Raw genomic sequence first — 20,605 nt, forward strand, 5'->3', positions numbered from 1 at the left:
CCCCTGGCCGCGGGACAGCTTCTGTCCAGTCCGCATTTAGGCTGTTGAGTTGGTGATTTCTGCCGTGATCTGTTTGATATTTCGTCGCGCTAATGTATTCGGATTTCGTTTGGGTGGTGGGGAAGGGGCTATTTTGTTTCAGGTTTTTCAAGGTTTTACTCTTAATTCCTAAATGAGAGATCAATAAATTTTATAACCAACATAATGGAGTCCTGATAATTTTGCGGGCCTGAAACATATGCGCGGGCTGGGGAGGGGACTATCACTCGGTATTAAGAGCCTTGGTCCCGTCCTGCGGGGGGAAGGGGGGGGAGCGAGCGTGATCTGAGAGGGTTTCTGACTCCCGGTCATCCAAAACACTCCAGCTCCCAATCCTTTCTACGGAAACTCCAAGGAGCAAGCGGTTGGTCTTCCAGAAGCGTGTGCTGGGAGCCGGCCCCCCGCTCGCTGAGCCCAACACCCCGCGGCCACGCACTTGTTGATAGCGGTGAGCGTCCGCCGAAGGAGTGTCTGCCGTAGCAGCCACGCGGGGCGGGGAGGGGCCGCCCGCGGCCGCGGAAACGGGCCCAAAGAGGGAGCACCTTTACCTCTGTGCACTGGGGCGGGAAGACATTTGAGCCGAGCTGCAATATTTACAAAACGAAAACCCTTCGGAAATCTCAATTATCCTATTAAAAAATAAATGGTTACAGGAATCCCTAGCAGGAAATAAGTGCATTTCAACCGTGGTGGCTGAAGCGGCGGAGCTAGCATTCAACACTAGAAGGTTGGGTTTTAAAAAGTCCACCTCAGACTTTAAAAGATCTCTAAAACTCCTCCGGCGGCTTTTTCTTTCGACTTGTCAACCCAGACCACCTATTGGTTTTCTAGAACAGGCTCTCTCTCATCCCAAACCTTGAGCCCGCTTTCTACTCCTCCCTCCCCCCGCCACTTCCCCCCAATCCCTGACCCTTAGGCATTCCACCGTGCCCCCCGAAAGGCCTTTCGTTTCGCGCCCGGCCACACGGCCCCAGTGTATCTGTTTGGGGCCTAGGAAGAAAACAAATAGAACCAGTGTTTTTTTACCCCCTCCTCAGCTGTTTGAGGTGATTTCCTTAATCCCTTTAATCCTGTTACCTCGCTATCCCAGAATAACTAAACTCGGTCTTTCCAATAAGCTTGGCCTGGTGCACTGGTCTTATCCTCATCCACTCTTGATCACAGGTTTCTTTGCTTGAGGTCTGCTGGGGCTCTGGGCGACAGAATCTCCCATAAATTGGTCCGAATTCCACATTTCCAACCGGCTTCCTTTGTGCGGGCCAGCCATTCACCTGCGGGCCTGGGCGGGCCTCAGGGGGAGGGGCGGAGGCTTTCTGCCGCTTCGGGGGTCGTGCCCGCTTTTTACACATCACTGCGGATCCTGGAGACTAAGCTCACCACGCCTCCCCAAGAAAGGTCGGGTCTCCCGGAGAAGGCAGCGCCACCCCTCCCCCGCTGACGCTGGCACTGTCTCCCCCCACCCCACCCCACCGCGCCCCGCCCGGTACTTTGCAGCTGGGGGTGGGAGGGCAACCGGCGGTGATGTACAGACCTCTGCGCTTTGCCCTCCACCCGGTGCTCCTCCCGGGCCTGCTGCGTCCGGGACAGGGTTCGGCCGAGGTCTCCGTACCACCCCCTCCACTCCCCATCCCGGGGTCACAGACCCCGAGCCCCTCCTGGCTGGTGGGTGCTGCAACACTTGCCGCTGGGATGGGAGCCAACCCACAGGCGGCCAGGTCGGTGAGCCTCACTACTCCCCCCAACCCCACCCCACCCCGGCCACACACACACCGTCGCCCCGGTGCTCCAACGTCCCCAGGGCGGGAGGAAACTCTCTTGTCATCTCCACCCCACTATTCATATCTTTCACAGTGTTTGGGCCTCAGTAAAATACCTGGCCGTAGGTTACTCTGGGTTCAAATTGCTAGCAATTGTGGACCAAGTTTGGTCTGCAGTGACTCCAGGAAAGGGCGGGTGAAAACAAGCAATTCCGCCCCACTGAGGGGGCGGTGCCAACGCGGGAATAAACTGACGCGGCTTCTCTCCGAGAGCCCATTGTGTTGCTGCCTTCTTAGAAGTGCCAGGGTCACCCTTTCAGCGGGTTTCATATACTGCTCACTCCCTCTCCGAGCATCCATGTCTTTGTGCTCCACTTGTCTGATTTCCAAATTGTCTTTAAGAAAAAAAGATTTCATCGATCAGCACATTTGCAGGATTTAAATATAGATGAAAGATTTTTTTTTTTTTCAACTTCAGCGTCCGGGAAGGAAAGGGAACTGAACCCGAGTGAAACTTCCATCCTCCAGGCCAGAGTTTTCAAACTAGAGCACCCGTCCCTGCTCCCACTCCTCCCACACACACTTCTTGCAGGACAACTGCCCCTTCATCTGTTGTACAGATTGGGGTTCTGGTAAGATTTAACTTAAAATAAGGTTTCTGCTCCTAAGTGGTCAAACCCCCAACTCCTGCCTCTTCTAGCTTATTTCACAAGACAAAACTGGCCCCTGCGGGGAAACAGCGCTCAGGATTGCTGAGCTGGGCACAGAAGAACCAGACTCCCAGGCCTGCAGGGCTCTCTGTTCCATCACAAGACAGAGAGAAACCCCTGAAATCCCAGCCCCAGCTGCCTCTTAAGCCCGTAATGCAGCGGGGTCTCTGCAGAAAAGAGGTAATTCCTGACACAGACCCCTAGTAGCCTCTGCTAGGTGAATGGTGATCTGGGATGGGGAGCACAGGGTCCTTACGCAGTGGAAAAGACCAGCCCATCTTTTAGCTTTCTGCTGACAGGAACAAAGCTACCTTGTGGTGAGAATTATCCCACATAGAGATTTTCTTTCCTGTCCTCTCCATACAACTCCCCTCATTAATCTCCCTTCTAGAAATCTACCCAGGGAGAGGGCATCCAGAATGCAGACCAACATTTATAAACAGATGTTCATCACAGAACTCCTTATAATGGTAAAAGTTATGCACAACCCAAATGTCCAACAAATAGGAAAAGGTTATTTAAAATATGTTTTCAAAAAAGACTTCTTTGCAGATATTTAAAATTGTGTGCGGAGAGATTTTAATGACAGGGAAACGTTTAAAACACAAAGTGAAAAGAGCACAATACACAAAAGTATGTTCAGTGTGTATGACCTATTTAACAATAAGGATATATGACTGGAAAAACATGCAAAAATGCAGGGTAGTATTATGAATACTGGTTAGTCTTCCTTTTATGTTCTCATACTTTCCAATTTCCTCCAATAGGATTGTATTCCTGTTATCACCAGAAAAGGCAGGTTAGAATAATCCTTTGCCTAACACAAATACAGAAATATGTCCCCATGTGAAAGAAGAAAGTTCCAGCTTTCCCTTCATTTGTTTTGGGGCTAGGAGGGGGCAGGGAGCCCCAGGAGCAGTAATCCTCCAGCTCTCCTCCGGATTGGGGCCTGCAGTGAACACAGGCAGGACAGGACACCAGAGCAACACCCCCGCCAGGCGCCCTCCTCAGTAAGCAGGAGCAGGATCAGATTAGTGACGGCTCCTTCATTCTTCAGACCCACTCACTGGAGAAAAAAGACCTCCTTGGGAGCCAAGCTGAAGAGCCAGGGCTGCGGGAAGCAGGGGCCACTGAGGAAGCAGAAGGCACATAAACCTGGGGGCCTAAGCAACCCTCACTGCCCTTTTGGGAGAGGGGCAGAAAGTAAGGCCTTAGGTTGGGTCCCAGGCCAGGTGCAGGAAGGGCTAGATGAGTACCCACCAGCTGAATGGAACCCAGTGTGCTGTGTCTCTCCTCCCCATGGCCACCATCCTAATCCACACTGCTGACATTTCTTGCCGGACCACTGCCAGGGCTCTGACCTGTTCCTGCTTCCACTCTGCTCCCCACTGCTCCCCTACACACTTTCTCCACAGAACGTTCCCTCCAACTTTTCAAGCACAAATCCTATCGTTGTCGCTTCCCATCTTAATAACCTTCTAGTGGCTCCATACTGAGTGCTCTTGGAAAATTATCCCAACTCCTCCAAAGCTTTGCTTGATCCAACTCCTGCCCATCTCTCTGAGCTCAACTATTCCCTCCCTCAACCCCAGCCAGGATTCCTTTGGGCAATGTTTGTTGAGTAAGTAAATCATAGTTCCTGGGGCACCTGGGTGGCTCAGTTGGTTAAGTGACTGCCTTCGGCTCAGGTCATGATCCCAGAGTCCTGGGATCGAGTCCCACATCGGGCTCCCAGCTCAGCGGGGAGCCTGCTTCTCCCTCTGACCCTATCCCCTCTCATGCTGTTTCTCTCTCTCTCTCTCAAATAAAAATAAATAAAATAAAATCTTAAAAAAAAATCATAGTTCCTGATAGTCTCGCATCTAAACCAATTTTGAAGTCCATTAATTGATTATGGTAAAGATGGCTGTACACGATACATATCTTATTTTGTGGGATTTCATCTGTGGGATTTCCCCAAATCTGTGCATGAGATGCAGATTTCCTGACAATAAAATCTACTAGCAAAAATATATCATGTCCTTCCTGCCTTGGGGCTTTTGAACTTGCTGTTCCCTTTTCCAGGAATGTTCTTTCCCAAGCTCTTCCCTCAGATAGTCTAAAGTCCTCCAGAAGATCTCAGTCCTTGCAGCACTTCTTCTGGGAAGCCTTCCGTGATGCCTTCCTCCAGAATAGGACAGATCTCCTTCTTTTAAGCTCTCATCACCCTGGGTTACTTCACAGCACTGATCCTAGTGGTCCATTTACATTTATTGGTGTGATTCTATTAACTGTCTCCCTCCTTGTCTGTACGTTCTATGAGAGCAAAGACTGTAAGGTTTGCTCACCAATACCTAGCACACTGCCTATTCCGTAGTAGGCTCTCAAAAACACATGTGGAGGGGCACCTGGGTGGCTCAGTCATTAAGCGTCTGCCTTCAGCTCAGGTCATGGTCCCGGGGTCCTGGGATCGAGCCCCGCATTGGGCTCCCTGCTCGGCAGGAAGCCTGCTTCTCCCTCTCCCACTCCCCCTGCTTGTGTTCCCTCTCTCGCTGTCTCTCTCTGTGTCAAATAAATAAATAAAATCTTTAAAAAAAGTATGTGGAGTGTTTACTGCATGTTTAAGGAATGAGGGCTGTGGGGGCTTGAAGCTAATGGGATCAGTGCAAGCCCATGAAAATCAAGACTGAATTTGCCACCCTGGCTCCATTCCTTGCCAGCTGTAGGCTTTGAGGACATTACTTACTCTGAGTTGCAAGTTCTTCAGATGTCAAGTGGGAACGACGATGTCTCCGGTCTGTTGTGAGGATTCAAAAAAAAAGATGCTCTGAGAGCTGAGTACGGTGTCTGGCACACAGCCATTGTACAGTATGTGTTAGTTATGATTATCACCTTGGTTAGCAGCCTGTTGACTCTTTAGGGAGGAACTTATGCTCTCTGGTCAGATTCTGTACTTCCCACCATCACAAGTCATGTTCCTCATCGCTGAGGCCAGTTCTTACTATGGAAAGAAGGCAAAATAAGACATCACCATTAAAAATAAACAAACCATATGACACCAAAAGCATAAACACAAAAGAAAAAATAGATAAATTGGACTTGGTCAAAAATAAACTCTTTTGCTTCCAAGGATATGATCAAGAAGGTTGAAGATACTCCTAGAATAGGAGAAAATATGTGCAAATCATATATCTGATAAGGGGTCTGTATCTAGACTATATAAAAACTTAAAACTCAATAATAAAAAAAAATTGCCCAATTGAAAATGGGCAAAGGCCTTGAACAGGTGTTTTTCCAAAGAGAATATACAGGTGGCCGACAAACACATGAAAAGATGCTCGAATCATTAATCAGAGAAGTACAAGTCAAAACCACAGAGGGCACCACTGCACTCCAACTAGGATGGCTATAGTAGTAATTTAAAAATAGGCAATAGCAAGTGTTGCTAAGGATGTAGAGAAATTGGATTCCTTATACAGTGCTGGTGGGAATATAAAATAGTAAAGTCACTTTGAAAAACAGTCTGGCAGTTCCTTAAAAGATTAAACACTGAGTTACCATATGACCCAGGAATTCTACTAGGAAAAACCAAGAGAAATGAAAATATACATCTACACAAAAATTTGTACGCTAATGTTCAGAGCCGCACTATTCATAAGAGTCAAAAAGTAGAAACAACCTAATTATCTTTTAACTGATTAATGGATAAATAAAATGTGGTATATCCATACAACGGAATATTTTTCTGCAATAAAAAGGAATTGAGGGGCGCCTGGGTGGCTCAGTCGGTTAAGCCTCTGCTTTTGGCTCAGATCATGATCCCAGGATCCGGGGATTGAGCCCCACGCTCCAGGTTGGGTTCCCTGCTCAGCACAGAGTCTGCTTCTCCCTCGCCCTCTGCCTCCCTCCCCCCATCTTGTGCTCTCTCTCTCTCAAATAAATAAATAAAATCTTAAAAAAAGGAATTGAGTACTTGTATACATACTGTTTAGTATACATATGTATATTACCTAGCTCTGTCAACTGATAAGAAGGCCTAGGGGTAAGGGCCCCCCAGTAGCAACAAGCACACCTAGTATCCAGGTTTTAGCTTCTAATAGCATTCTTCATTGAGAAGAACCAGGACTCTTTGGGAAAATGATTTTAGATTCTAGGACTGGGGCCAGAAATATACAAAATGAGTCTGGAGCATCCTGTAATGCCAGAAAGTACAGAAAGGTAAGAAAGAAGGCAAGGAAGGAAGGAAGGAAGGAAGAATGGACACACCACAATGATGGACATGTGTCAAAGGGACACAGGAGCCAACTAAAAGAGCTCCCAATGACCAAATCTGGAACAATTTGAGCAAAAAAGTTAATAAAGTAGTATTGAATTATAACCCAAAGTATACAACAAATATCCATGTATCCATACTGATATAAATAATCAATACATAAATGAGGGGAGGCGAAGAGACAACCAGTGCAGAAGTCTCAATAGTTTATGTAAATAAATAGTTTATGTAATTGCCCTGTCTTGGGGGGGGGTGGAGTGTAACTCCCCGCCCCTTAAGTGTGGGCCACTCAAAGTGACTACCTTCCAAAGAGCATAGTATGGAAAGGGGGGAAAAAGTAACTTTGCAGTGAAGAAACCTGACAAACACTACTTCAGCCAGAAGATCAAGGTCAACATCAACAGTGATAAGTCTTGTTGATAGTGTGTATCATCCATGTGATGTGATGAAGATGGCACTTTTCCTCTGTGATCTTCCTCCCCAAAACCTATAATCAGTCTAATAATGAGAAAAACATCAGAAAAATCCTAATTAAGGGATGTTCTACAAAATATCTGACCAGCAATCCTCAAAGCTATCATCAAAAACAAGGAAAGTCTGAAACTGTCACAACCAAGAGTAGTCTAAGGAGACATGACCTACTAAATGTAATGTAAATATCACATGGTATCCTGGATAGGATCCTGTAATAGTAAAAGGACTTTAGGGGAAAAATGAGAAAATATGAATAAAGTATGGAGTTTATTGAGGAATAACATATCAATATTAGTTCATTAACGTAACATATGCACCATACCAATATAAGATGTTGATGATTAGGGAAATTGGGTATGGCAATACATGGGAACTCTCTGTATTATCCTCCCAATTTTTCCGTAAGTTTAAAACTATTGCAAAAAGTAAGCTTTACTTTAAAAATTTTATTTATTTATTTGAGAGAGAGTGAGGGAGCGAGCAGGAGCGGGGGAGGGGAGGGGAGACAGAAGCAGACTCCCCGCTGAGCAGGGAGCCCAATGAGGGACTCGATCCCAGGACCCAGGATCATGACCTGAGCCGAAGGTGGACAGTTCACTGACTGAGCCACCCAGGTGCCCAAGTAAAGTTTATTTTTTAAAAAAGAGATGATGCACTGATACATATGACAACATGGATGAGCCCTGAAAACGTCAGTCACAATAGACTACATATTGTACGATTCCATTCACGTGAGCGTCCAGACTAGGCACATCCATCGAGACAGAAAGTAAACTGGTGGTTGCCCGGGGCTGGAGCAGTTGAGAGGAAGTGGGCAGTGAGTGTTAATGGGTCCAGGGTTTCTTTTGAGGATGATAAAAATGTAAAATTGATTGTGATGACAGTTGCACAATTCTTTGAATATACTGAAAACCATTGAACTGTATGCTTTACATGGATACATTTTATGGTATTGAACTATATATCTCAATAAAGCAGCTATTTAAAAGAATAAAAGCCCAGTACCCTGGTGGATGGTGGTGTGAGAGGTGTTTGGGAGGCAACCAGGGTAGCACTGGGGGCTGCAGTTCACACCGGGCACCACCTCAAACCCGAATGCATTTTCCTAGCCTGGGCTGTTAGAGCAGGAAGAGGCTTCAGAAATCACCGGTGTAGCACCCTCATTTTGTATAGAGGGAAACGGAGGCCCAGAGGGACACGAATATGCCAAGGTCACACAACTTGTTAATGCCAGAGTCAGTGAACTAGAATTTGGGTATCCTGGCTCTGTTCAGTGACTTTTATAACTGTCTCCTAAGCTGCCTTTAATAAGTTACCATGTGTCCATCTACCTCCACCAGGAACCTCTTCTCAGCTGGCGGTAGATGGAGAAAGGCAAATCATTATCAAAAGAAAAACAAAATAATTTTTTTCAGTTACTAAGAACCTAAATAAAATCTCCAATTAGGTTCTTGTGGTAGCAACTCTGCTCAAAACTCATTTATTTTTTTAAATTTTTAAATTTTTATTTATTTTTTAAAAGATTTTTATTTATTTATTTGACAGAGAGAGACACAGCGAGAGAGGGAACACAAGCAGGGTTAGTGGGAGAGGGAGAAGCAGGCTTCCCATGGAGCAGGGAGCCTGACAAGGGCCTCGATCCCAGGATCCTGGGACCATGACCTGAGCCGAAGGCAGCCGCTTAACTGACTGAGCCATCCAGGTGCCCCTATTTTTATTTTTTTAAAGATTTTATTTATTGGAGATAGAATGAGCGGGTGGGGGGAGGGGCAGAGGGATAGGGAGAAGCAGGCTTCTCTCTGAGCCAGGAGCCTGATGCGGGGCTTGATCCCAGGACCCCGGGATCATGACCTGAGCCGAAGGCAGACGCTTAACTGACTGAGCCACCTAGGCGTCCCAAGAGCTAATTTATTTTTAAATATGCTGTTTTCAGGGCACCTGGCTGGCTCAGTCGGTAGAGCATGTGACTCTTGATCTCGGGGTTGGGAGTTCAAGCCCCACGTTGAGTGTAGAGATTACTTAAAAATAAAATCTTTAAGGGGCTGTATAGTAATCTCTGCACCCAATGTGGGGCTCGAACTTACGACCCTGAGATCAAGAGTCGCATGCTCTTCCCACTGAACCAGCCCAGGCGCCCCCATATTCACATCACTTTTGTTCAAACAAACTATTGCTCCATCAAATTTAGTGTGGCTTTGTATGGTAATAAAAGGCAATTCCATCTACTAATACCGCTCAGTTGAAAGGAATTCTGTTGCTTTATTAATTGCTCAATTAAACTACCATTGATTTTTTGCAAGTACATAGTTTGAAACATTCCCAATTAGCCTGTGCACTCTAGTCTAAAAAGACCTCTAAGATGCCTTCTAACTTTAAGATTCTTCTCGGAGTCTCAATGTGTAGGAACAGGATATCTGTAATGTCAAAGCCCCAAGCAGTTCAGCAGAATTTGGCATGGTAACAAGCTTCTGTGCTCACACCCTGGGTAGGATAGCAATGTCAACACCTCCAGCAGAGCTGATAGAGCTGTCTTTCAGTCTGTCTGCAGGCTCTGTTTACATTCTGCAGGTTAGCTAGAAACACCCTCACCACCACCAACCCCTGAAAAGATCTGCGGGTCAACTTGACATCATCTAGACTTTCCATGTACTGTATTTCTTCCTGTAATAAGCTCTCCTGCCACGTTACTTTATACGACTTCTGTGAAAAGAATAAATTAGGCTGAGTGTGAAAGCGTATGAACTATAGAGGTGTTGCCAATAATTACGAACAGTGGGAAATCAGCAGCAGATTTGCATGGTATTCTTTCAACTGGAACTTGGGCCATTTGGAGAGGACTTGGTAAACCTGAAAGGTGGAGTGGTCCAGTAATGTTTGGAGTCTTTAGTGAGGTGAAACTGGGACCTAAATAGCTGCAAGGAAGGAAAAGTATTTTAGAATGGGAGGTAACTGCTTGGAAGAAGATATACATAGATACACACACACACACACACACACACACACACACACAGAACAACAATTATCTGATGATGAAGGACAGTCTCTTAACTGTTGAATATCCCCAGAGTTCTAGCCTTGGTCTCTGTACTTCCTGAGCCACCTCTGCATTGATAACCCCAAAAGCCGAGTCCATATGATTTTCCTGAGCCTCAGACCTTTGGATCCTTCTGCCTCTTGAATATATTTACTGTAGTGTCCCATGCGCCCCCAAACCTGGACAGAACCAAACTAACTTATCATTTCACTTCCCAAAGCAACATTTTCTACTCTATTTTCCACCCTAATTAAACTGCACCCATGTCTGCCTAGACATTTCTTTTCCCCTCACACTCCAATCCAACTTCCTCCTACATTTCCAGAATCCATGCATTCTTCATTCCCCCTGCCTTACTTGGGGCTTGTATTACATATCCATTACTGTGTAAGAAATTACCCCAAATGTCAGCAGTCTAAAGCAACAGACACCTATACCTCACCATTTCTGTGGGCCAGGAATCCAGGCATGGCTGAGCTAGCTCAGGGTTTCTCGCAAGGCTGCAGTCAAGGTGTTGGCTGGGAATCCAGGGGTCACAAGGTTCCACTGGGGTAGGATCTGCTTTCAAGGTCACTGAAGTGGCTGTTGGCTTTCCTCAGAAGATCCACTTCTGAGCTCACTCAAGTGACTGTGGAAAGGCCCGCTGGTCCTAGCTGGCTTTTGACCAGAAACATCAGTTATTTGCCATGTGGGCCTCTCCATAGGGCAGCTCACAACATGGCAGCTGGTATGGAAAGTCACAGTCTTTCTGTAACCTGATCTTGGAAGTGATATCCCATCACCTTTGCCATATTCCCTTCTTAGGAGTGAGACAGTAGGTCCAGCCTGCACTCCAGGGGAGGGGATTACACAAGGGTGTGAATATCGGGAGGTGGAATCATTGTCCACCAGAGGGCCCTTGTCCTTTGTCTGGAATATAACTCACGCACTAGCATCCTCACTGACCTCCAGGCCCCCAGTATTTCTCCACGCCGGGCCATCCTCCACACTGAGACCTGAATAATATTCCTGCAAAAACAATCTTACTATGTGATTTCACTTCCAAAAAACCTCTGTTGGCAACCTTTGCTGCCCACAGGACAAAGTTCAAACCAGCTGACAAGCCATTCAAGGCCTTCCATGATCTGTTCTTGGCTTCTTGCCTCTCTGGCCTCATTTCCTACCATTACCTACCTCCCTCCAGGTTCCTAGAAACAAACCAGGTTCTTTCCAGCCTTTCCAAAATTTCAGATGAGGTGAAGAGTATGTTCCTCTCTAGTTTAGTCTAGTCTAGTCTAGTCTAGTCTTCTGCCCCTCATCCTTCAGGGCACAGCTTCTCAGGTACCTCCTCTGAGACACTTGCCCTGACTCTCCCTGCTTTGTACTCCGCAAGCTCTTTGGATGTTGCTCTATTTCAGGAACTTGCACTGTGCCCGGCACATACCATGAGATACTTGATGAAGGTTTGCCATTTTCTTAAATAAAATCAAATCATGCTAGAGCTGTAAGAAATTTAAAAAGAGAAAAGAACCAAAGGGCACAGATGACTGAAGTTCAAATGAGGAAAGACTTGAATGGCCTGAGGAGAGAAAGGAGAGGCCTTGTCCAAGGTCACACTGCTACTCAGTGGCAGATCTGGAATAACCGATGAACCTAGCTAGACCTGCTCACATCAACTCAAGGGCTCTTGCCTCTACTGCCAGAGTGCTTTCGCTACTTCTAGGCTCCCTGCTGTTCTCCTCCCCACCCCGCCACATCTATGATTCTCTCAAGGCGGGAAAAACAGAAGTTTAATAATAGCTTCGCAGATGACGCTTCTCCATTCCTCTTTGGGGCCACGTAAGTCCTCGTACTGTCTCCAACTCGTGAGAACATGAACTTCCTTTATGGCAAGGTAGTGAGAATCACATTCTAATCTTGGCTAAAGAAACCCGAAGAAACTGAGTTCACTTTTCGGTTTTGGTTGCTAGGTAGAGATTGCTTGTGGGAGTTTGTGGCTCCCTGAGGAGGGTTCTGGAGCCCGCCCCCCAATCCCCATCCCCACCAGCGGTTGTATCCGCCTCCATTTTCCGCAAGGCCAGCCAGCACTCTCCTTTCTGGGTTACGTGGGTTTCCATTTCCAGGGCTCCGGACTCCAGGATATTCACGAGCAGCCAAGTATGGTCAGCAGAAGGTTCTCCTTTCCTTCTTCTTCCCCTTCTACTGAATAAATCCTTAACATACCAAAAAGAGCTGTCCAGAGATAACAAGGACCGGCAGCATGTGCCGCCTGAGGAGCTACAGTAGCAATGGCGACGCCAGTGACAGTCCCTGAAATCAGCAAGAACGAGGAATCTGACAGGAGGTGCTGAGGAGGCCTACGCGGCACCAGCTCAAGAGGTGCTGATGGGGGGGAGGGCCGGCCAGGGCAGCTGGCCGTGCTCTCCAGCCCTAAAGATATGGCTTAGGTCCTTGCTAGATATTGTGTCCTTTCCATGGGCAGAGAAGAGAATTAGGGCTCAAACTCTACAGCCAGCGAGTAAGTCTTTCAGAGCTTGTGCATTGCGATCAGACAGACTTCAAGTCTAGCTCCTCCCAAGGTCTGTCCATTAGTTGGCTTTCTTGATCATGTCTTGTTCACCTCTCTGAGACTCAGGTGGCCCTTCTGTAAAATGGGGATAAAAGTAGTACTTACATTATAGCGTTGGTCTAAGTTTAAGTGGGATGATGCATGCAAAGGGCTTGTCACTCAATACATCGAAAATATTACCTTTATTATTCCAGACCTGCGAGCATCCAAAATGCCCACATTCCAAATGAACATTAGACTATGGCCTCTAGTACATCTCCCCACAGAGCTTTCCAAGCCAGCTACTCTGCTTACTAGCTGTGTGATCTTGGGCATGTTTCCTAACCTCTCTGAGCCTCCTATTTCCTTAACTGTAAAGTGGGAATAATAACGGTATCGACTTTAGAGAATTATAATAAAGATTAAATTAAAAACTTAGCACATGACGTGGTTTATTATTATTATTGTTATTATTATCATGTAGCAGCCTTTCAACAGCTTCATGTAACCCAGGCTTACTTCCCTGCTGCAGCGGAAAGAGTACAGGCTTTGCAGTAAGACAGGTCTCAGTTTGAAATGTTTAGAGTGTAGATTCCAGAGTCCCAGTGCCCAGGGTTCAGTCCCCGCTCCATCACTTACTAGCTGGGTGATCTTGGGCAAGAACTGTAACTAGAAGTCAGAGATCCATCTGAGATCCTTTGTTTATATTTTTTTAGCACACACTAGCCATAGAATATTCTTAGGTCTGAACTGAAATCTTAGCAGGACGTTATCTTCAGAAGCGGTTTCTGTAACCTTGTAAGCCTTTTCATGGCCTCTGTGCATTTTTTTGACCTCTCCATGCCTTCGTTTCGTCATCTGTAAAATGCTGACTAAACAGCATCTACCTCAGAGTTGTTGTATTGTGGCCATCCACCCCATATTTGGTTCCAAGGTCAAGACTGATGATGCCAAACACACACCAACACAGTATGAAGAGGTTTATTATATACACAATGGGGTTTTTCTGGGGAGAGCAGAGCAGACTTTGCAAGTTGGTCCCAAAATGGCGTCAGAGAGCAAGGGAAGGAGACTGGGCAGGGTTTTATGGCGGTTGGGGGTGGGCAGAGGTGAGGGCTCCCGAACACGTGGGCAGGGGCTTGTGTGGTTTGAATCTCCTGCTGTCACTAAAGGAGGGGGCTCCCAAGCTTTTCTATCAGCTTGCCCAGATGTAGGGAACAATGGAAAGGGAGTGGTGAGGCGTAAAAGCTGTCAGTAATCAAACATTAAAAATGGAGTCAGACTCCTTATTACATGTTGTAACCCAATAAATGAGATAACACACATAAAGTACTCAAGGAACAGTGGCGGTTATTATTCAAACCACAAATCTTGATAGAGTCATTGGCCTGCTCTATTGCAAATGTGTGATTTCTTCATATGGGGGGTGGGGGTCTCGGTGCAGTAGAAAGAGTACCTAACAGGCCATTGGACAACCTGAAGTCTGCACTTCATTAGCCTTTGTGAACTTAGCTTAGTCAGTTCTGTGCTGGGTCTCTGGTGTAAAATGAGGGGGCAAGATGAGACATTCTTCTTTTTTTTTTTTTTTTTTAAGATTTTATTTATTTATTTGAGAGAGAGAGAATGAGAGACAGCACGAGAGGGAAGAGGGCAGAGGGAGAAGCAGACCCCCTGCTGAGCAGGGAGCCCGATGTGGGACTCGATCCCGGGACTCCAGGATCATGACCTGAGCCGAAGGCAGTCGCTTAACCAACTGAGCCACCCAGGCGCCCCCAAGATGAGACATTCTTGAAGTTTCCCTGTGAGTCTAACAGTGCCTGAAAGCCACAGTGCTTGGCTCACTCATTAAGGAGCATTGCCACAGAATGAAGAATTGGTCGTTTTCTTTTTCAGCTCACTTTCTACCATGTTCCAGATGTCACACCGCATGCTTTTCATCATGTCTTTAGGACAGATTTAAATCAGCAGGGCAAAGAAGGAAATCAAAAATGGAGGCTAAAAAGACTAGCTCTAGCTTAAGTCCCAATAAATAGATCAACTCTTGTCCTACAACTTTCCTGCAGGCTGAAAAAAAGGCTCCCCACCCTCCTTGTCTGAAAGAACCCGAATTTCACCATTCTTACAAAGCATTCTTTTGTGTCTTCATTGTAAAGACATGTTCACAGAAAAATAACTCATTTGGAATGAAAAAGGACAGGAGAGATGGGAAAGAAAAGTCCTAGAGATATAGAAATGTTTAAAAAGTCATCCCCAGAAATTAGAAGATCATATGTCACCAACAAAAATGACTATTTCCATCCAAAGAACGTTTCCACTGGTGGGCAAGCTGGCACTACCATGTCTGGAGGGGGTGTCAGTCTGCAGGACAAGACACAGAGCCACAGCAAGTCTTTGATGGACGTTTCTCAGGGACAAATGAGGTTGAAAGACAATTTCCCAGGGGATTGGAACTTGTTTACTCAGAGCAATTCCTGATGTCTCAACTCTCAGATGTCCCTCAACTCAGCCACACATAAGAACATTCTTGTCGACAGTGAGTTTCAGTCTACTTTTGATCACTTTCTTCAAGCTTGTCAGCACTTCAGTTGCAGTTCATTTGGGGAGGATGGAAGGGCCTAGGCTACGAAAGAGCACAGCAGACTAGGAGGTAAGCCACCCCCCAAGAGAGCATTGCGCAGGATTGCACTTGCTAAAAAATAGGCAACCATGTCAACTTTAGTCAGGAGCATTCTACCTTTTTTGGATCTGGGAATGTCATAGGATGTCTTTGTGTCCTTTCTGGTAGATGATGGACACCATATTTTTCTACTGAATTTTACATCTGAGATATATATCTAGGCATCTATATATCTATATACCTCTACATCTATAGATCTATACATGAATGCCCTCGAGGAGATATTCTACTATTTCCACATGTTGGGGAGGGTCCTATGTCATATGCTGTGGATCACAGGGTCACATCCATGTGCTATTTGAGTCTCCTCCTCAGTGTTCCAGCCAAGTGAAGGGCCAGCATGAGTACCTTCAGGGATGAATAAATCACTACCATGTGGGGCAACGAGTCCCCGACTAGGGAAGCTCTTACTCACTATTCTGTGTTGCACCTTCCACCCACTCCTCCTAGTTGGGACTTAAAGAGTTTACTCTGCATTTGTTCCAAGGCAGCCCTGGGCTCTAAGGTTCTTCATCTCCAGGCTGCTTATTCTCACTCCCCTCAGCTCTTTCTCATTTGGATGGTTCTAGGTCCCCTTCAGCATTCTGGTGTCTCTCTTCACAAACATTTGCAATATATACTTTTCCATCCACCAGCCCAGTGTAGCAGCCAGAGTTGAACACACTAGTCCTCCTGGGTGGGGTGTGACCAGCACAGAGCAGTGTAGAACTCACTTCCCCACTCTAGAGAGCAAGTTTCACCAGTCCAGAAGTCCATGGACAAGCACACTACACTGTCGACTCGCCTTAAATTTCATATTTTTTATAATTCAGCTACTCAGTCTAGCTTGCATTGTCAGGTCCTGATTTTGTCATCCAACATAGCCTTCCTAGCTGTTATTCTGTGGAGGTAGCTGGGCCCAATTATTTATATATGATATATATGAAATATGAAATATGAAATATATATGTGATATATGATATATGAAATATATGTGATAATAATTTATATATAATAATTTATATATAAATAAATATATAATATATGTTTATCATATATAGTGGGTGTATATATATATATATATATATTACACCGGGATTGCCACTTAGAATTAAAGAAAGCTAATTCTGATCACTGAGTAAGTACACACTTCTATTTTTATTTCCCCCATTTGGACAATAGAGTGAAGGAGACACAGATTTCTAGTCAGGTTCACCTTCCAATCCTGTATATTTATATAAGCTACCTCTGGACTTGTACCCATTTGATTCCTGGCATGTCATCAGAACCTTATTCTTCTCATATCCATACCAAACTCTCCGTCCACACTGAAGTAAAGTCACCAGCACACTGGGCTCTTAGGCCCCTTGATCCAAGACCCAGAATTGCAGCTTGAGCACTTACCCAAAGGAATCATGTCAGCTCTAAAAAGAAGTGATTCAGATGGTGAGGGCCTCACGCCACCAGGACAGGCTCCTGACAGAGGCTGGGGCTCCTTCTCCAAGATGGTCTCTGGAGATACTTTCAGAAGTTCTTTTCAGGGAAGGATTCTTAAAGGACTGAGTCAACTTCTTACATAGTTAGACCTAGGCCCTTACAGAGCTACTAGAAAACATCCATCAGGGATGAGAACTCCACCAGCAGTGTCCCCTCTAAGTCGCAACCCCTCATAGCCACCTAGTTCAGAGTGGCTAACTCTTCTAATAACTCAGGGCCAGACCAAAATCAAGACAGACATGGTTGCATGTCATAGATGATGATTTTAAAATCTAGAAAGTCCATGAAATCCCAGAATCTAATTGTTCAATTAAACAATCTGTGCTATTTTTGTCCCAAATATTAGCAACACCTTCCAGGTTTCAGTAAACAGGAAACTACTTGCTAAATCTCTTGCCTCTCAGCAACATCCTTTGAATCTACCAGTAGCTGCAAAATTCCAAGGGCTTCTACTCTTGTGATTCACTGACCATGTAATTCACCATGGAATTTATTCAGTCTTTTCTTTTACTTGTATTTAAACATACAGGAAAGAGCATCTTTAGTTGTGCAGAGATTAAATGTAACAGCTTGGGTTATATACCCTGAGCGCTAAAGCATTTTTATTCTCTGAAGTAGATAAATGGAAGGACACACACACACACACACACACACACACACACATTCATAGAATTCTATGGAAGGGCCAGAGATGTTATGTTCTAGTTCAAAGTCTTCCTCTTACAGATTGGAAATGCAGGCCCAGCAAGGAGATGGGATTTCGTCAAGATCACACCAGGATGGTCAAGCCTGGACTAGGACTTAGGGCCCTTAACTGCCCGCTCAGAGTCCCTGCCTCCATACGATGTTAAAAATTAATTTTAAAATAAATATGCCCCATATCCTCATTGACGACCCAAGAGAACTCTACTTGGGAATACCAACATTTCATCTAGAGTGAAAAGCACCACTTTCTTTTTCCTCCCTTTCCTTTGGGAAAAACGAAACATTCTTCAGAATTTGTTTTGAGATCTATTCATTCATTCATGAAAATGAATGTCTAGATAAACTTAAAAATGTATTTAAAAATTCAAATATGTACACATACTGGGTGCTCAAGAAACACCACTATGCATACATAAAGAAATATAATAACATGTACGATGCCGGTCCTGAGTTCAAAGGCTCACTATACCTGTAAGTACGTTTGTGTTTGGCAGACAATGAGTTCCAATCTTTGCTTCAAAACTGCGGTCACCATTTACATAATTTCCTATCATGATTAATGTAAGCCATATGACGATATACAACATGAGAATATCTAGTGTGAATCAAAAGAATTAAAATACTTTGCCCAGCTTCTGCAGAACTGAGAGCTGATGTTAAATTTGCCGGATTGGTTTTCAACTGCTTTCTCAGCATGCTTTTTCCCAGTTAGGGGTGTTCACTGACCCCAGAACGGCCCCGGACATCTCATCCATATGTTGGCAGAAAGGTCCTTCTCACTAGAGAACTAAAGAAATGTCTGCTTAAGAAAGCACTTTTCCTTCATGTGGCTTAGTTTCTCACCAGCAGCTACTGAGCACACATGAACGGTTTCCATAACAGACCATTTTCTAATTGGATTTTTTGGTTGTTATTTTTATTACTGGTGAGTTCTGAGAAAGATTTAGATAGTAGACCTTCGTCAGATATGTGGTTTGCAAAACACTTCATCCCAGGCTGTAGCTTGTTTTTTCATCTTCTTAATGGGGTCTTTTCCAGAACAGAGCTTTTTAGTTTTGATGAGGCCATAAACCCTTTTCCTCTTACAGGTTGTGCTTTAGGTCTCCAATCTAGAACAGCTTGATTAAGCCCTAGGTTCCAAACATTTTCTATTGTGCTCTTTTCCTGGAAGTTTTATCGTTTTACATTTTATAATCAAGTTTGTGATTCATTTGAGTTAATGTCTGCATAAGGTGTGAAGTTTAGTTACATATTAATATTTTTTTGTCTACAGATGTCCAATTGTTCCAATATCATATGTTGAAAATAGTGTTGGATTGCTTTTGTACCTTTGTCAAAAATCACTCAGGCTCATTTTTATGAGCCCATTTCTGACCTCTCTATTCTGCTCCATTGATCAATGTATCTATCCCACTGCCTATACCACTCTGTCATGATCACTGTAGCTTTGGAGTGAGCTTTCATATCTGGCAAAGTGACTCTTCCTATGTTATTCCTCTTTTTCTTTTTTTTTTTTTTTAAGATTTTATTTATTTGACAGACAGAGAGAGAACAAGCAGGGGAGTGGTAGAGGGAGAAGCCGGCTCCCCACTGAGCAAGGAGCCCAGTGCGGGGCTCGATCCCAGGACCCTGGGATCATGACCTGAGCCAAAGGCAGATGCTTAACCAACTGAGCCAGCCAGGCACTTTATTCCTCTTTTTCAAGGCTGTCTAAGCTATTCTAGGGGCCTGTGACTTCCCAAGGTAAATTTTGAAATATTGTGTATGTCTACTAATAAAAACAAGACCAGCTTTTACTCAGTAGAACTCTGGTATTAAAATTCTCTGTGGACAATGCTCCCTATTATTGCCTGCACTTAGGGTAGGTGGCTTTCACTGTTCCATCCTTGGTAGGCCACTGCTCCATCCCAAGCTTCTTAATCAGAAAGTGCCTTAAAACAAAAGCAAACATAAAATACTGGACCACACCAAAGTAAAGAGCTTTTGCACAGCAAAGGAAACCATCCACAAAATAAAAAGGCAACTTACTGAATGGGAGAAAATATTTGCAAATGTATATCCAAGAAGGTGTTAATGTCCAAAATATATAAAGAACTTCTACAACTCAACACCAAAAAAACCCCAAATCCAATTAAACAATGAGCAGAGGACCTGAATAGACATTTTCCCAAAGAAGACATACAGATGACAGCCCAAGTGTCCATTGATAGATGAATGGATAAAGAAGATGTGATATATATATATATATTATATTTATATATAATATATTTATTTATTTATATATAATAAATATATTTATTTATATTTATTATATATAATAAAATAAAAATATATTCATATATATGGAATATTACACAGCCATAAAAACAATGAGATATTGTCATTTGCAAAACATAGATGGACATAGAGGGTATTATGTTGAGTGAAATAAGTCAGAGAAAGACAAATACATATAATTTCACTTACATGTGGAATCTAAAACACAAAACAAATGAACAAATAAACAATCAAAACCCAAACAGACTCTTAAATACAGAGAACAAAACGGGGGTTACCAGAGGGGAGGTGGGTTGTGGGGTGGGTGAAATAGGTAAAGGGGATTAAGAGGTACAAATTTCCAGTTATAAAATAAATGAGTCACAGAGATGAAAGGTACAGCATAGGAATATAGTCAATAATATTGTAATAACATTGTATAGTGACAGATGGTGACATTGTGTAATATATAGTTCGTTGAACCAATATGTTGCACACCTGAAACTATTATAACATTGTATATTAATTATACTTCAATGAAAGAAAGTTTCCTAATTCATGTGGGGTTTGTGACCTCCAGACACCATTATTTTAGTGTGTGGGGTGCTGTCAGTGACTTTCTGTGGGGTGAGTTTTTTGGTCCCTAAGGGCCTTTAGTTGCTTACAGCACCAGGTGGGGTACAACATACATCACCATG

Source organism: Leptonychotes weddellii, chromosome X (genome assembly GCF_054177405.1).
Source record: "Leptonychotes weddellii isolate Sample4059 chromosome X, ASM5417740v2, whole genome shotgun sequence".
Taxonomy (NCBI): domain Eukaryota; kingdom Metazoa; phylum Chordata; class Mammalia; order Carnivora; family Phocidae; genus Leptonychotes; species Leptonychotes weddellii.